We start from the raw sequence: 16875 nt of genomic DNA on the forward strand, positions 1-16875 counted from the left end.
TGTGTATGTGCTGGACTTTGTTTTGGCGTTGCGATCGTGAGTAGACGTTGAGCAGTCGGAGGAGTACCAGGAGCCACCTTCCCCGGGACACTTCGAGCAGCAGGAGCAGTTTGAGGAAGGCAAGTTTATTTCTTGAATTACTTAGAGAATATTACTCGACCTCGTCCATCGATCGGTACTTAGTCAAATGCTCGCAAATATGTGGATTATTTAGAGAATTTTTTAAGGGTTTTATTTGTATTCATATTTTAGTTATGATGGACCCACAACACATAGACAGGGAAGACGAACAATTCCTGTTGAATATGATTGCCGAAGGTCAAGGAGATGTCCCTGAACAAGCTGATGATGGCAGCAATACCGACATATATTTGAATATGTCCGGTGATGGAATTGAGCCACCATCTATTCAGGATGACGCTGCTGGTGAACAAAGTGCTAATGTACATATCACAACTATACTTATTTGTAACCCTAAAAAAACAATACTTATTTGTAGTGAAAATCATATTTTCATCTGAATCTATATGAATACTATGAATGTTTTTTTATAGCCATCTGGATCATCGTCGCAGCAGAAAAAGACGAAGCGAGGCCCGACAAAATAACTGGAAGGGCTGTTCATTATAACGGAAGTTGGTCCAGATGGCGAACCGATCGCTCCAGAAGCTGCCGCCAAAAAATTCATAAGACAATCCTGATGTATTATCATGGACCACATCCCGATCAGCTTCAGGCTCTGGAAAGCTTCCAATCCAAGCGAGGAATGGGATGCGGTACCCGAAAGAGAAAAAGAATGGTGCTGGCGGGAGCTTAAGAAAAACTTCATGATTCCAGCTGAATCCGAAGAGATATGCAAGCGCTGGACCCTGAGTAAAATGGCTGAACAGCTGCAATCATTCAAGATAATTTTGACGAAGAAATATATCAAGACTGGGACCACACCCGTATTTACCGGCGAGCTTGAAAAGCTCAGCGGTCACTGGGATGCATTTGTGGAATACAAGTCTTCAGAGCTTGGGCTTCAGAAGGTGCAGAAGGCCAAAGACAATGCCTCGAAGAAAGTGTACCATCACACTCTAGGCCAAGGAGGCTACAAGCTTGCAATACCTAAATGGGAGAAGATGGAGCAGGATTTGCTTGACAGAGGCATCCAACCTGCGACCATGAACTGGCCTGAAAGGTCAAGGACCTGGTTTTATGGTCACGGGGGAAGCTTGGACCCATTGACTAGGGACTGCATCTATGGGCCAAAGATCCAGCTAGCAGCCCAGAGACTACAGGAGGCCATACAAGCAGCGGCCGAGGGAACATTCCAGCCGGATAGAGAGAGGGACGAGCTAACTTACGACCTTGGGAATCCAGAGCATCTGGGCCGCACAAGAGGCAAAGGCGTGGTTCCGTGGAAGTATCGGTTCAGGTATTACATTGAATCATATAGAAGCTGGCAAAGAAGAAAGAATGATGAGCGGGAGCACTTGCGAAGGCTAGAGGAATGGCTCATGTCACACCATCAAAGACTCGAGGAAGAGGTTCAACGCCAAATGGCCATAGCAATGAGCCAGCAATAGCAAGCGCAAACGGTGCCTCCAGAGCCTAATGTCGCAGCCGATCATATGTCTCAGCGGAAAAGCAGCTGCGCTTCCACAGACGTCGCCGTCAAGCCAACGGGGATCTAGGCTGTAGTTGAAGCGACGGCCCCGCAGCGATTTCCAGTGGATGAGATCACCCAATGGACACCTTGTGACCTGCAGACTACCATTAAGAACTTAATGTTCACTGTTGCGTATAGTACCGCCATGCCAACGCAACCAGGCAACGTGTTCCACGGGCAGCAAATTCTGGCAGGATATACAAGAGTTGGCGTGGAGCAGGTGTGCCAGGGTTGGGAGACACTCGAGCTTGATATTCCTGGAGGCGATGGGGAGAGGACACTAGCAGAAGCCATTCATGGCTACATTCTATGGGATAAGCGCTACATTGTCCTAAAATCGGATGATCGAACACCAAGAACGGCATCTCAGCATGCCTCTCCAAGGCCATCATCTCCGCAAAACCCCCCAAGGGCAGCACTATCTCAGCAAGGTTCACCGGCACATTCTTCATCACCATCATCTCATGCGCCGATGAACACTCAAGCGTCACCGTCGCCTCCATGGTCACCCCTCCGCCGCCGGTAAAGAAGCAGAAATAGCCGCCGGCAAAGAAGGTAGCTGCACCGGCTAAGGAGCCTCCAAAGAAGAAGGAAAAGAAGAAGAAAACCAAGGAGGCTCCTATTAAACCCTGGGACATGAGCCTTGAAGAATGCGATCGGATAACTCAAGAAAGAGTTAAAGAGCACTTCAAGCCGAAGCCGAAGCCGGAGCCCGAGAAAGTGATAAATCCGGTAGATTTGAAATTTTTTAAGGGAATGTGCAAAGAAAATAAGAAAAAATTCATTCTGAGAGATCCCCCTTCAGACTACGAACGCAGAATTATCAAAACAACTGAGAAAAAGAAGAGACAATCAAAGCCGTTGTCGTCCGACATTCCACAGCTCGGTGCCCAAAAGAAACAATCAATAGAGCCTCTCGTAGTGGGACAGATGACGCAACAACAAGACTTTGTTACATTTTTGAAAGAATCAAACCTGACGGTGGCTCAGATTGTAGGGGGAGAAGATATTCCAAAGACCGATGTGGTCGTCAAATAGACGTATGAGCTGGGCAAATCTCTTGTACCCCCCGAAGTAGTGTCCGTGCTTCCAACGCAAATGTATAAGCTGCACCAGCACTACATGCGTGCGATGGCCGATTGCATCTTCATGCAGGGCGCAAAGATTAAAGATGACGATTTATTACGGGGGGAGGCCATTATATGGATAAACTGGGAAGAAATTTACCAACTATTCCATCAGGAGGACCTCGACATCTCTATGGTCGGCTTGTGGGTTCTGTAAATATTTTACTCTCCTTACGTATTGTTTTGCATGATCTCAACATACTGATCACTTGATTTATTCGGTATCATGTAGAATGGAGATACAAACTTGCAGGAGAAAGGGATACTCTCACCTCAGCTTCATCGACCCAATTACTTGTAATTGGAGGATTCTACGCGACACTTCTGATGAGCTATTCCAAAACTTGTTCAAGTATATAAGCGTTCATCACAATAAGCAAATGATATTGTTTCCTTACAACTTTGCGTGAGTGATTCCTTCCGTCTAACTCTTTCTATTCTGTAATCGAATTTTTTAAACCTTAACTACCAAGAACTGCCTCCATATAATCTTGCAGTGAACACTGGGTCCTAATTGTCATAATTCCCGAGAAGAGCCTACTCGTGGTTATGGACACATTGAGGAGAAATCCAGAACAATGCAAAAATCTTCTTAACATGATGAAAAAGTAATTCTACCACAACTCCGTCGATGACCGATAATTTGAATCACTTTGTTACTTGACTATAATTGTTCTAATCATGCACAGGATTGGGAAACAATTCGCTAAAAATCATTCAGGCAAATTTGACAAGGAATTGAAGATCAAGACAGATTTTGCGGTACGCACTTGGATGATTCGTTGCACAATTCATTAGTTTTATTATATATTTATGTAAATACCTGATAATTTCTTCTCTCTTAAAGTGTATGAGACAGAAACAAGGCACTAATTTATGCGCATACTATGTATGCGAGAACATCCATGGTCTGGTAGGTCCTCCAAGGGCCTGGACAGATTGGGAGGAGGAAGTAAGTAAAAAACTTGTTAATATTTGAACTCGTATTTTAATTAGTCGAAATTAATTATCCTCTTTTTCCATAGGTCAAGGAGATGCGCGATAAACTCATACCGGAGGAAAAGATTATGGCGATTCAAGAACAATTGTCCGGATTTATTGTTGAGCAAGTCCTCGATCCAAAAGGCGAATTGTACTATGATGGACTATCTAATATTGACAATCACAGCAAATATGATAATACAAATGTCTATATATAATTAAGAATGAATATACCTATGTAAATATATATGTGTGTGTATGTATTATATTTCTATTTATGAGTATGTATGTATTATATATTTAAGCCCTCCAATAATATATATGTGTATATATATATATATATATATATATATATATATATATATGTTTATATATGGAAACTATCTAGGACAAATATTATATAAGTAACTATATATATGTATATATTAGTGGAGATCTTACACACTGAATTCCAATACATAAGTTTAATTGAAATGTAAAAGTATAATCGAAATAGAAAAACAATTGAGAAAAGGGGAACAGAAAAAAATGGACCTTTTGTCCCGGTTGGTGTTACCAACCGGGACAAAAGGGTGCTTTTTGTCCCGGTTGCCAGACCCGGGACAAAAGGGCACCCCCTTTTGTCCCGGCCTGGCGTTCCCGGTTGGGAAACCGGGACAACAGAGGTTTCCCAACCGGGACAAATCAGCGTTTCTGTAGTAGTGTCTATTTGTCTGACCCATATACAATATAGTATGTTGTTTAAAGCCACCGATAATATTGTTGGTCATATACTCAAATGGTCACTAACTTTGTAATTTGTGAGTTTTAGTTTGTAAATTGAACTAAAAAAGCACTAGACTAGAGCTAAAACAACAACAAGATAGAAGAGATACACTGTCCATGAGGAAAACATTGCTGCAGAATCCAAACTTCCAAACACAAGAAATCCAGGTTGGCAAGTTGTTGCTTGCAGGGGTGCCTGGCTGCTTGCAGTGCAACAGCCGGAAGCCTAGAGTTGGAAGTAACGCCGACACTTATATACCTAAACCTAAATCTAATAGGCCACCAAATTACCAGACCAAAAATTAGCCAAACCCAAAGTTGCTGCACACTAAAACTAGTCGTCCACACACCAACTGGGACAAAAGGCCCCCCTTTGTCCCGGTTGGTGTCTCCAACCGGGACAAAAGGCATTGACCCCCTTACCCCCTTCCCTCTCCCCCCGCCCGAGCCATTCAGCTCACTTGTTTCTTCCTGTTCTTGGCTCGGGAGAGAGGAGTTCTTGCTCATTTCTTCACCACATTTGTGAAGATCTTTAATTCCCCGTCCATCCATCGGTGCTAAAGGTTTGGGGCTTGTTTTTTCTCTTCTTCCTTGGCTTGTATAGCTCATTTCATGCTTTAGAAATAGAGAAATTGTGTAGCTAGCTCATTTCTTGGACATTTAGCTAGATTGCATATGTAGGTGTGATTTTCTTTTAGATTTAGATGAGTATGTGGATAGTAGAAATTTTTAGAATGAGTGTAGACACTTCATGTGATGTACTTGTATATATGACCATATTGTGGATAGTTGATTTTTGTATTCATGAATGAATTAATGAAATGAGTATATTAGATTTTTTTGTATTATGAATGGATTATTTTGACACTCTAGTGATGTATTTATTCTGGCTCACATAGAAACCATCTAGAAGCTAAAAAAATCTTTATTTCGAAACAAGTATACGTCGTTAATCTCCATCCAACGGTGATGGCACTACCTTTCGGGGATACACGATGCGCTATTAGGACGTCGCGAATCGGTTGGTCGCATCACCAGCACTTCCGATTGATAAGAAGACAGCATTTGACGCAGTCAGCATGGCCATTGTTGTACTGAGAGCATATCAATGAGCACGCTGCCTATGCCAAGTGTTGTGCCTATTAATCGTAAATGTTTGTGCTGCGACTAGCCGATTGGTGACATCCTTGTACTGCACCGTGTCCCCCCGAAAGGCAGTGTCATCACCGCAGGGTTGAGGTTACTGACATATACATTTTTAGAAATAAAGGTTTATTTTTCTTCTAGAGGATTTCTGGATATTGAAAAGAGTGTACTCCTGGAACTGAAGGTTGTCAAAGTAATTAGAAGTTATAGAGATTTCTTTCAATTAATTAGAGATTTCTTTCAATTAATGATACATTTCGTCTTTTTTATATGATTTCATTGTTACTTGCAAGAGTTATTAATCTGATCATTGTAATTGTAATAGTAAATAATTATTGCATTGTAATGGTAAGAATTTATAATTTTCTGGAAAATAAAGGTATTTTTTAGTAAAATATGGCTTCAACAGCTGGAGGGAGTGGCGCCGGTGGGGGTGATCATTGTCCTTCTGGAGAGAAGGGCACAACTCGAGTAGGTCGTCGGTCCAAAAAACCTATTGCTTTTCATAGGGCAGCGCTCCGTTATTTGGAAAAAGAATATAAAGAATGCATGGCAAGGGGCGATGTGGCGGAACCACCCAAAACTACTGGGCCTGGGTGCAATGATCTTTGTTGCTAAGCAACTCTGACCCAAATTGGCACTCACCGGTAGTTCCTCGAGTGAAGCCTCGATAAAAGCCATGCTATTCCAGGATCAGCAGACAACACTCACACGAAGGTGAGACCAGAGATTACAACACAGAACATTTCATACATCTCAGAGTTTGCAGCGGAAAAGAAATTTATTACAAACCATGTTCAGAGTAGCGAAGTACTACAGAGTTCCAAACTACACAAATTATTCAAGTGTCATAGTCTCAGCAGAAGCAATAAAACATCTAACGAAAGAAAGTGGCGTATCGATAAAGCCCATATGAAAAGCGTCACTCAGCGGGAGGGTGGTCAGCACTAGCTGAAGGGCCATCCCACTCAACAGACCAACCCGGAGGCAAGGTACACGGCCAAGTAAGACTCGCGAACAGATCTTCGAAGTTAGTACCTGAAAAACAGTGCCATAAGCAAGGCTGAGTATACTAATACTCAGCTAGACTGACCCGTCACCGGATATAACATAGTCCGATAACTAGACATGCAAGGCTTTTTGGTTGGTGGGGTTTGTTTTGCCAAAAAAAAATGCCACTAAGAGTTGGTCCTTATTTTCAGATTTTATATAGCCATCTTCTAGTTGGGTTAACCATTCTAACTTTGCATCTAACTCTACACAAACATGGTAGAGCAATCATTTAATCAACCAGCAGTATTATCATCATCATGTTCCACTTGTTACTCTGTGTGACTGAAAATGTTAAGCAATCTCATGCCGTGAGAGGCGGACGATTCTGAATCAAATTTCAACCTGGCCAGGGGAACCTAGACCACACGTATGGGGATCGACTTCGCTCCCGCCCACGCTATAGTTCCCCTTTCTTTCCAGTCCGTGGATCCGGGTCACCCTCCCCGACTACAGAGCCTGGCATCCCTGCACCCGTACGTCGCGACAAAATATAAACCCTACTTCTACCAAGAGGGTGAATGGTCGTTCCACTCGCCGGTCCAATCAGGTACTTAAGCTTACCGATTACCATATTTCTCGGCATGTGGCTAGTACTTTCAAACGCTTAACGAAATGAGCCACACACCGCGACCTTAGCCATTTTTGACTACACCAGCGGGGTATCACAACTACACAACCCCACCCGTTATCCTTATATTTCAGCAGAAATTAAAGTCAGTCAACTCCTATAATCTCGCGAAAGGCAGGAAACCTCTCGACTTTTACCGTACCTAGTTAGCGGGGCAACTAGTCGAGAAAAAGATCCGGATAACAAACATAGGTACCTAGGGATCATGCCCTAAGGTTTTCGATCAACTCCTAGAAAACGTAAATGCGCAATAAAATTATTACAACATACACAAATAGAAAGATGAATATAATGCGTAAAATAATAGGATTATGCACCGGGGCTTGCCTTCTTGGGCACTGTTCAAAGGTAGCCTTGGGCTCTTCCGAACATTAGTTCGGGTCTTGATTCAAGTCAGTATAATTAAGAGAGACACTCTCCGGAGTGGTAGTATTCGCGGGCACCAATTCGTAATCACCGTCGAGTAGATTTACCGTTTCTATATGCATGCAGAAATGATATTATTACAACATAATATAAACATATTTCTTTGCTTCACTATAAAGTTGTAGTCCAGTATAGCATGTGTTTGTTGTGGTGGTCTTAGTTAACTTTATTTTCTGAGCAATCGTTTATAGAGTAGTTCTTAAATTCTCTTTACTTCATAAAAGAGCTGTGTGGTTTGGTTTTTATTTTTATCATTAAAACATAACATGCTTTCACTATTTCATAACAACCAATTTACTCATGAGCTAGTGATGAAAAACTAAAGTAGCACAGATCAGATACTCTAGCATCTATGGTATAGTTTTCAGCATCTAATCATAAAGCAATTAACCATAACAAAGCATGTAAGTAGATTACTCTAGTTGCTTCACCTTTTTGCACAGAAAGTTTAACATGGGTTCTGGTGCTACAAATTTTACGAGAGCATATACATAGCATCTACTCAGTACTGAAATTTTTCCAGATTTTATTCACTTATACAGAAGAGGTGACAAAATGAACAAATTTAGCAAACCATTAAATAAGATTAATTCTACATAGAGTTATACCAGGGATATCGTTCTCAAACTTTTACCAGAGCCTAGACATGGACTAAAAATGCTTCAGTAAAATTTTTAGGCATTATTTCTAGAAGATGAATTACTCATGCATTAAACTAGATATGAACATGCATATTCATTTGGACTTTAATATGACCAGTACTGCATGTGAAACTTTTACCATAGCTAGTTCTCATTCTAACTAGTAACCTGTCCAAATATGAAGGCCAAAAATGACAGATTTCTTCCATACAAAAATATCAAATCTAAACATGATATCTCAAGCATGGATTATAACTGTAAGAATATTCAGTAAATGTTGCTCAAACTTTGCAGGCATGTTTATATGACTAAAACAAAGGTTCAGAAATAAACCTAGATTTTTCTAAGCACAGAAACTATATATCCCAAATAAATCCTACTTATCAAGCATTAACTCAAATATATAGTTATTTAGTTCAATAATTTCTCAATCTTGCGCAACAGTAAGGATTTAGTAAAATTCAAACACAAAAAAAGTTTCATACATATATCACTAACAGTTCTAGCAGAATTAATATAGGAACAAAGCTAGTAGATCTAGGAATCTTGATCATTTGAGCAAGCAAACAATTTCAAACAGAGCTCCTATTTTTATCAGGTTCTTCTAACAGTACTAAGTTCAACATATCCAAAAATCAAGCATAGTTACTGAACTAAACTCCTAGAACATTTATGTGCCATTTAAACTAGTCTTTTTCCTAGATTAAAATAAAAGCAAAATATGAACATGTGACTGTAACAAAAGTTGTAGTTCTTGTTCTAAGGATTCCAGAACAGATGAGTTTATATTTTTATGATTTTTCTACTATTTTCTAGGCATTTTTGAAGTTTGCTGTTTTGAGTTCATTTGCAACTTTTCATTTGGACCCCTGAACTTTTGTTTCTTCTCCCCCGGAGTCCCTGGCAGAACTGAACAGAACAGAGGAGGTTTGGCGCGGCGTTTCCCGGCGAGGAGAGTCGCCGGCGGCGAGGGGCAAGTGGGGGAAAAGGGAGAGGAGCTCGAGAGCTACCTTTGGGTGGCCGTGGCTCGTCGGGAGAGGGTCGGAGGAGGCGGGTCCGCAGAGAGGGGCGGCCGGCGGAGGTTCTGGTCCAGCGCGGCGGCGCTATGGCGATGATGGGTCAGGGTGGCTGGGCCTGGGAGCTTCCTGGGAACGAGCTGAAGCTAACTGGAGGGTCAATTTGGGTTGAGAGTAGGCCAAATAGGTAGCTCGGCGTGAGGGCGACGTGAACGACAATGGCGACCGCCGTGCTTGGCTCGCGTGTGAGAAAGGGCTCTGCTCGGCCTTTTATAGGCGTGGGCGAGGGGGAGGGCGAGCTGGGGAGGGAGCAGCCGGGGCAGGGCGCGAAGTTAGGGGAGGACGCGGACTCGGCGCGTGGCACGGCGGCCATCCTCGTGGCGCGCGCAGGAGAGGAAAGGGGGCGTGGCGAGCTCAGGGGCGCCAGAGAAGGTGGTTTGGGGCAATACCAAGGGCGCACGAGGCGGTTTGGGTCGGGGTGCGACGCGTGGCTGGCCAGGTGGCCGCGCCGGCGTACGGACGCCGCCCGTAGGCCGAGCGCAGGGAGGCGAGAGGTTGAAGAACCTGTCAGTGGCAGTTCTGTAATTTTCTCGAAGTTCAAAAAATCCAGTTATGTAAACTCTAATTTTCTCCTCCATCTTGGCCTCAAATGAAAAAGTGTTGAATACCACTTTTGCTCAGTTTTTTAAGATCTACAACTTTCGTGTTATGCACTTTTTCATTCGAGCAATGTTTTGAGAGTTATTTAATTATTTCAAAAATTGCCATTTAAAGTACTTATCATTTCTTGTGAATTTTGGCACTTTTACTCCAAGGCTTCAACTAGACTTTTGTTTAGCACGACATGGTGAATATGCCTATTCATTTTCATAGGCTTCTTAGCATTGGTTTGAATTTATTTTAACTTCCTTAACACTAGAAATAGAACTCTTGTTGATTTAATTTGTTTGAATTAGTAGCTCTTCACAAATCAAAGAATGGTTCCAATAATCATTTCATGTGAGGGTTTTCCAGTTTGAATTTGATTTGCATAGAAAGTTTATAGATCATTATGAAAGGTGTATTTTATTGCCTTATTACCACACATGCCAAGTCAAGTTTAAAAGGGTACCAATTATTGTTTTTCAAACACATTGCACTCAAACACATGCACACCTACATTTACACACAAGTTTGCAAGAACTAGACATAGGATTCTTATTTAAGTTTTCTTAGCTCATTTGTGTGTGAAGTTATGTTAATTGACTGGTTTTGGTTAAACTGACACCAGAGGTATCACAGCCTACCCCCCTTAAAAAGAATCTCGCCCCGAGATTCAGATGAATAAACTAAGGATGGCAAGTGTGTGTACCTTTGGTTGGTGAAACCAGAAGGTAGACATTATTACCGACTTCGAGTTGCAAAGATTTTCTTCTTTTTATCCAAATAACTCCTTTGGTTAAAGTGTGTGGCTCGAAGATTTGCTTGTATTATCCATATTGTTTACTCTGCCTTGATTACCAAGTCTGGTCCAATATGTTATGGTCTTTGGTTTGTGACCAACTCAAAGGAGTTTATGCCTTTGATTATACAAAGCCTTGAATAGTTCTATTTGTAGTCATGCTTGATAGTTGTTTGATAACTCTGCTAAAAACTAGCATTCTAGTCGTAATGAGTGACGCAACCCCTCAACATGTCTTCAAGATTCGGTTCACTTTTTAGTTTGGCCGTCGGTTCGAGGATGATAAGCTGAACTTCGGATCAGTTTGGTGACAGGAGAAGATTGCAAGGGATTTCTCAAAAAGTGTGCTAGGAGTTGAGCATCACTATTGAATTTAATTGTATGTGGTATGCTATGTAGACCACAATGTGATCAAGATGAAAACCAGTACACTTCTTGGTAGTATGAATAATGTGTACTTGAAGAAAAGGTGTCGGTTATCGACAATGATCCATATGGAATTTGGCCTTGGAGAGGTGCTTGGCAAAGCAATCATGAAATCCAGCATTAGCAGAAGTGAGAGTGTAACGGGTATTTATAAGTGGTCTCGGTATAGCATTATGAGATATATTTAGCGAGAAATTTTGCCTAGGGTCTTGATATATTTCGTTAATACCCAAGTGATTGAAAAGCTTTGGAGAGAGATGACCTATCAAGAATTGGTTTTCAGAGATCATGATTCATTTTATCCACTATGGAGATTCGAACGATAAAATTATATCCTTATCGTAGTAAAACATTTAGGCTTCTCCTTTATGTAGAAGAGCTTGTGCTTGACGATTTTCTCAGGACAGATTCTGGGTAGTTGATAGAATTGATCATAACTGAGGAATCCAAGGTCGAAAAATTCTCAATTTTTACTGGGGGTGCCTAAGATAATTGTGATCATTTCCTCTAGTCAACTCCAACTCCGAAATAGAGCTTAAGATAGTCAAATCCTTAAGTGTTTGTAGGAAGGTTGACCCAGATTTCAGACTAAACAGAGGGCTAATATTTTGACTATAAGTACCAAATATAATGACTAAAAATTCTCAAAATTTTACAGTATCTTCTATAATCAGTTATCTACAACCTTCATGTTGAACGTTTTCTCAGAAAAAGCGTTTAAGTGGGTCGAAAAATTCATGTGGCCAGACTGCTACAAGCTGACAGGATTATAGGGGTTTACCAAAAGACTAAATTTTGAGGGTTACAATTCTCCAAAAATTTTCAAAATTTTACAGTAGTAAGGAGATTTGTTTTACTACATTTTGTTCCACAGGCTCAACTTATTTTGAGGTAGTTGACCAGGTCTAAGATTTGGGTTTTCCTTCTGTACCTGCTGGTCCAGTTATATCTGTCAGCTTTCTAGGACGGAGATCTTATTCTTCAGCAGAAGCAAACTTTTCTCAAGACATTCTTGCTCAAGATGCTTTTATTTAATAGTTGGTACCTGTTTTGAGAAAAATGCACACTAGTTCAATGTCATGATGTATGGTGGAGATGCCAACATGTCATGAGATTGATGATACACATTGATAAGTTAGGTGCAGGTGTTTGGTTGTAATGAGGCAACGCACCTAGGTAATATATGTGTGGGGGATGCACTGCACAGATAAAATGATCTATGTATTGATGACATGATGCACATGGCATGATGCATTTGTCATGATACTATTGAATGATGGGCGTTTTCCTGGTGTATAGCTTCTGATGCACATGGTTTTCATGCATGATGGGGCATATCTATTTGGTAGGATGATCAAGCATGTGGGCATGCGGTGCTCAGGTTGCAATGCAGATTAGCTACTGGAATGTCAGGCAAGTACTCTTAATTTTTTTTGAACCAAAATAGAACTCAAACAAATCAACACATTATTCAGGTTGCGAGAAAATAGATTGCCACGGAGTCGCTATCACAGACCAAGATACCAGCACGCACCTAGTAGCACAATCGTGTTGCGGTAGCACACACGAGGCCCTAGGTTCCGTTGCGGCACCTTAGGTTAGTGACGAACACCACGACAAGGTAAAAACATAGCAACCCAACTAATGCTCATGGCAAGAAAGGAAGATGAAGAGCCAGATAATATTCACAATTCCTTCCCAGATGCATATGTGATTTAAATCGTGGGAATGTAATAACAATGCATCGGTAGCACTTTAGCTATATGTAAGGCATGGATGTTGCAGTCATGATTATGCATGATATTCTAGCATTTTTGTGCACCTATTTTTAGTTTTCAAAAGACCCATTTGAGCAAGAAGGGCAATGAGAATTCCTTCAACTCGTCCAAGTAATTTCAGTCATTCCTTGTGTCATTCTTCTTTTTGTTGAGCTATTGATAACCAGCATCCTGAGGTTGGAGAACATTGCGCTTCAACAATATGGAAGGGTTAACACCAGCAATATGGTCCCTAACATTTGTATGATTCAAAGGATAGATGGGCAGATGAGTAGAACTCGAAAGGCATGGTTAACCGAACGTACAGGAAGCTGCAGGTTACGAGAAAACTCATAACTCGCGTTCCGTTCATCAAAATGCCTTGAAATTTTGACAGGAGTTAGATAATTTCATGTGATACAGCTTTGGTAGTCAACTCAGAGGCTAATTCTAAGAGTAAGATGCTCGAAATTATCCATTACTACACCTCTGGTTTTCTGAACAGAGTCTCTGTATTTAGGCCATAACTCCTACTATATACATCTAATGAAGTTGAAATTTTGTAGGCATGTAGCTTAGGATGTTTGGAGAAACTTTGGTATTCAACCCCAAGGCTAAAACAATGGTTAAGATGGTTGAAATATTCAGTCTTTGCTTCTCTATTCTGGCTGTTTTTCAGCAGGCCGGGTGATAGTGTTTTGTCTATAGCTTGGAGTATACTAGTCCTAAGAAGTTGAAAATTTGTGAGAACCTAGATCATGTAATTTGTGACCACTTTGGTATTCAACTCATATCCAAGAAGAGTCATCTACAAGGGTGAAAATTTTAGCAATATCCCGTAGGATATAAATTGGACAATCGGGGTTCATTTGTTCTAGAGGTAACTTTAGAATTTCATGACTCGAGATTTAGAAGTCCAAAAATTTTCAAATATTTTCTTGGGCATTCCTAATATGATTGTACACAATTTTGTCTAACCAAGCCTAGGTCCAAATTAGATTTTAAGGTGGTCATGTTCTCAAGTCCTCTACTTGCTGTCTACCCAGAAAACTCAGCAACCAGAGGGCTAGTGTTTTGTTCACCAGGGACAATCTACTTGGCATAAAATTCTCAAAATTTTACAGAAGATGCCCAAGGTAGTGAGGAACATTTCATCTAGTCAACACTAAGGCCAGTTCAGAACCTAACAAGGTGATATGCTCAAGGTTTGGAAGTGATGTGAAACCAGCAAACAGATTGTCCAGAGAGTGAGTAATTTGACCATATCTACAAAACAACAGAACAAAGATAATTCAAAATTTTACAGTGAGTTATTTATTAATTTACATACAACTTTTGTGTTGAATTATTTTTTAGATGAGCAACTTAAGATTGTCGAAAAATTCACTTTAGACAGATTGCTCTAATTTGACAGAATTGCAGAAGGTTACTATAAATTTGAAAACACTAAGGTAGAGAACTTCAAAAATTCTTAAATTTTTACAGAAGGTTGGAAATGTAATTAGCTACATTTATTCTTACATCCTGAACTTGATTCGATGTGATTTTCATATTTTAAAAATTCAAGGAAATAAGAATTTCCAGAATTCACAGACTGTCTAGATGATCCTTAAGATCGTGTTTTAAACTTTTCGATTTTGATTTCTTTCAAAAGTTTCTTTGCTGATGATTTGAGGATGAATGCAGATCTTAATCATCCTCACCAAGAAAAAGAATTGCCAAGTAACCTTGGTCTTACGCAAATGACTTTGGTGGCATACATATTACGTCTCTCACTATGTAGCTACTCGATATAGCTAGATAGCCTAGAATTCGATTTTGAGTTAGCGTACCTGCAGAAAATTGACAATACATAAATTGAACCTTCCATGCCAGCACTCACGAAAGCGTTCCCATTCATTACCAATCACTATAGAACCGTCATCCATACAATTACCGCCGTATGGACAACGTTAAGCATATGTTATCGAAACAACGTATTGACTGAGTACCGTCTTCAACGGGGAATTGAATTCCAATTTCGAACCATTACTCCCCATATAATTAACCGAAGTTGGTATATGGGCAGCAGCTCAAGTAGGCCACTGCTTGAGCCCCAGCGTTCGGCTCGCATCACCGACGGGAAGGTCAGACTCCCTCAGCTGACTGAGTAAGCATACCTCCGCGGCGACGATGTAGTTGCAGAATTTAAATTACAGAATTTAAATACTGAAAAGTAATGCCCTGGAAGTTAGCCATACAATATAAACCACCTGATTATACCCATAAGATCCCCTAGGGCTTTACGTCATAGACTTGTCCTTGGAGATCCTAAACTCTTTCAAAAACTTTAGTAGTTTTGAAGTCAAGTTTTAATTTGTTGTTTTGAAAACCGAGGTTGCCATCTCTGGTAGGCTGTCTGCGAGCTCTGATACCAGCTGTGGCGGAACCACCCAAAACTACTGGGCCCGGGTGCACTGATCTTTGTTGTTAAGCAACTCCGACCCAAATTGGCACTCACCGGTAGTTCCTTGAGTGAAGCCTCGATAAAAGCCACGCTATTCCAGGATCAGCAGACAACACTCACACGAAGGTGAGCCCAGAGATTACAACACAGAACATTTCATACATCTCAGAGTTTGCAGCGGAAAAGAAATTTATTACAAACCATGTTCAGAGTAGCGAAGTACTATAGAGTTTCAAACTACACAAATTATTCAAGTGTCATAGTCTCAACGGAAGCAATAAAACATCTAACGAAAGAAAGTGATGTATCGATAAAGCCCATACCAAAAGCGTCACTCAGCGGGAGGGTGGTCAGCACCAGCTGAAGGGCCATCCCACTCAACAGACCAACCCGGAGGCAAGGTACATGACCAAGTAAGACTCGCAAACAGATCTTCGAAGTTAGTACCTGAAAAACAGTGCCACAAGCAAGGCTGAGTATACTAATACTCAGCAAGACTGACCCGTCACCGGATATAACATAGTCCGATAACTAGACATGCAAGGCTTTTTGGTTGGTGAGGTTTGTTTTGCCAAAAAAAAATGCCACTAAGAGTTAGTCCTTATTTTCAGATTTTATCTAGCCATCTTCTAGTTGGGTTAACCATTTTAAGTTTGCATCTAACTCTACACAAACATGGTAGAGCAATCATTTAATCAACCAGCAGTATTATCATCATCATGTTCCACTTGTTACTCTGTGTGACCGAAAATGTTAAGCAATCTCATGTCGTGAGAGGCGGACGATTCTGAATCGAATTTCAACCTAGCCAGGGGAACCTAGACCACACGCATGGGGATCGACTTCGCTCCCGCCCACGCTACAGTTCCCCTTTCTTTCCAGTCCGTGGATCCGGGTCACCCTCCCCGACTACAGAGACCGACGTCTCTGCACTGCACCCGTACGTCGCGACAAAATATAAACCCTACTTCTACCAAGAGGGTGAATGGTCGTTCTACTCGCCGGTCCAATCAGGTATTTAAGCTTACCGATTACCATATTTATCGGCATGTGGCTAGTATTTTCAAACGCTTAACGAAATGAGCCACACACCGCGACCTTAGCCATTTTTGACTACACCAGCGGGGTATCACAACTACACAACCCCGCCCGTTGTCCTTATATTTCAGCAGGAATTAAAGTCAGTCAACTCCTATAATCTCGCGAAAGGCAGGAAACCTCTCGACTTTTACCGTACCTAGTTAGCGGGGCAACTAGTCGAGAAAAAGATCCGGATAACAAACATAGGTACCTAGGGATCATGCCCTAAGGTTTTCGATCAACTCCTAGAAAACGTAAATGCACAATAAAATTATTACAACATACACA

The sequence above is a fragment of the Panicum virgatum genome, chromosome 2K (assembly GCF_016808335.1).
Source record: "Panicum virgatum strain AP13 chromosome 2K, P.virgatum_v5, whole genome shotgun sequence".
NCBI classification, from domain to species: Eukaryota; Viridiplantae; Streptophyta; class Magnoliopsida; order Poales; family Poaceae; genus Panicum; species Panicum virgatum.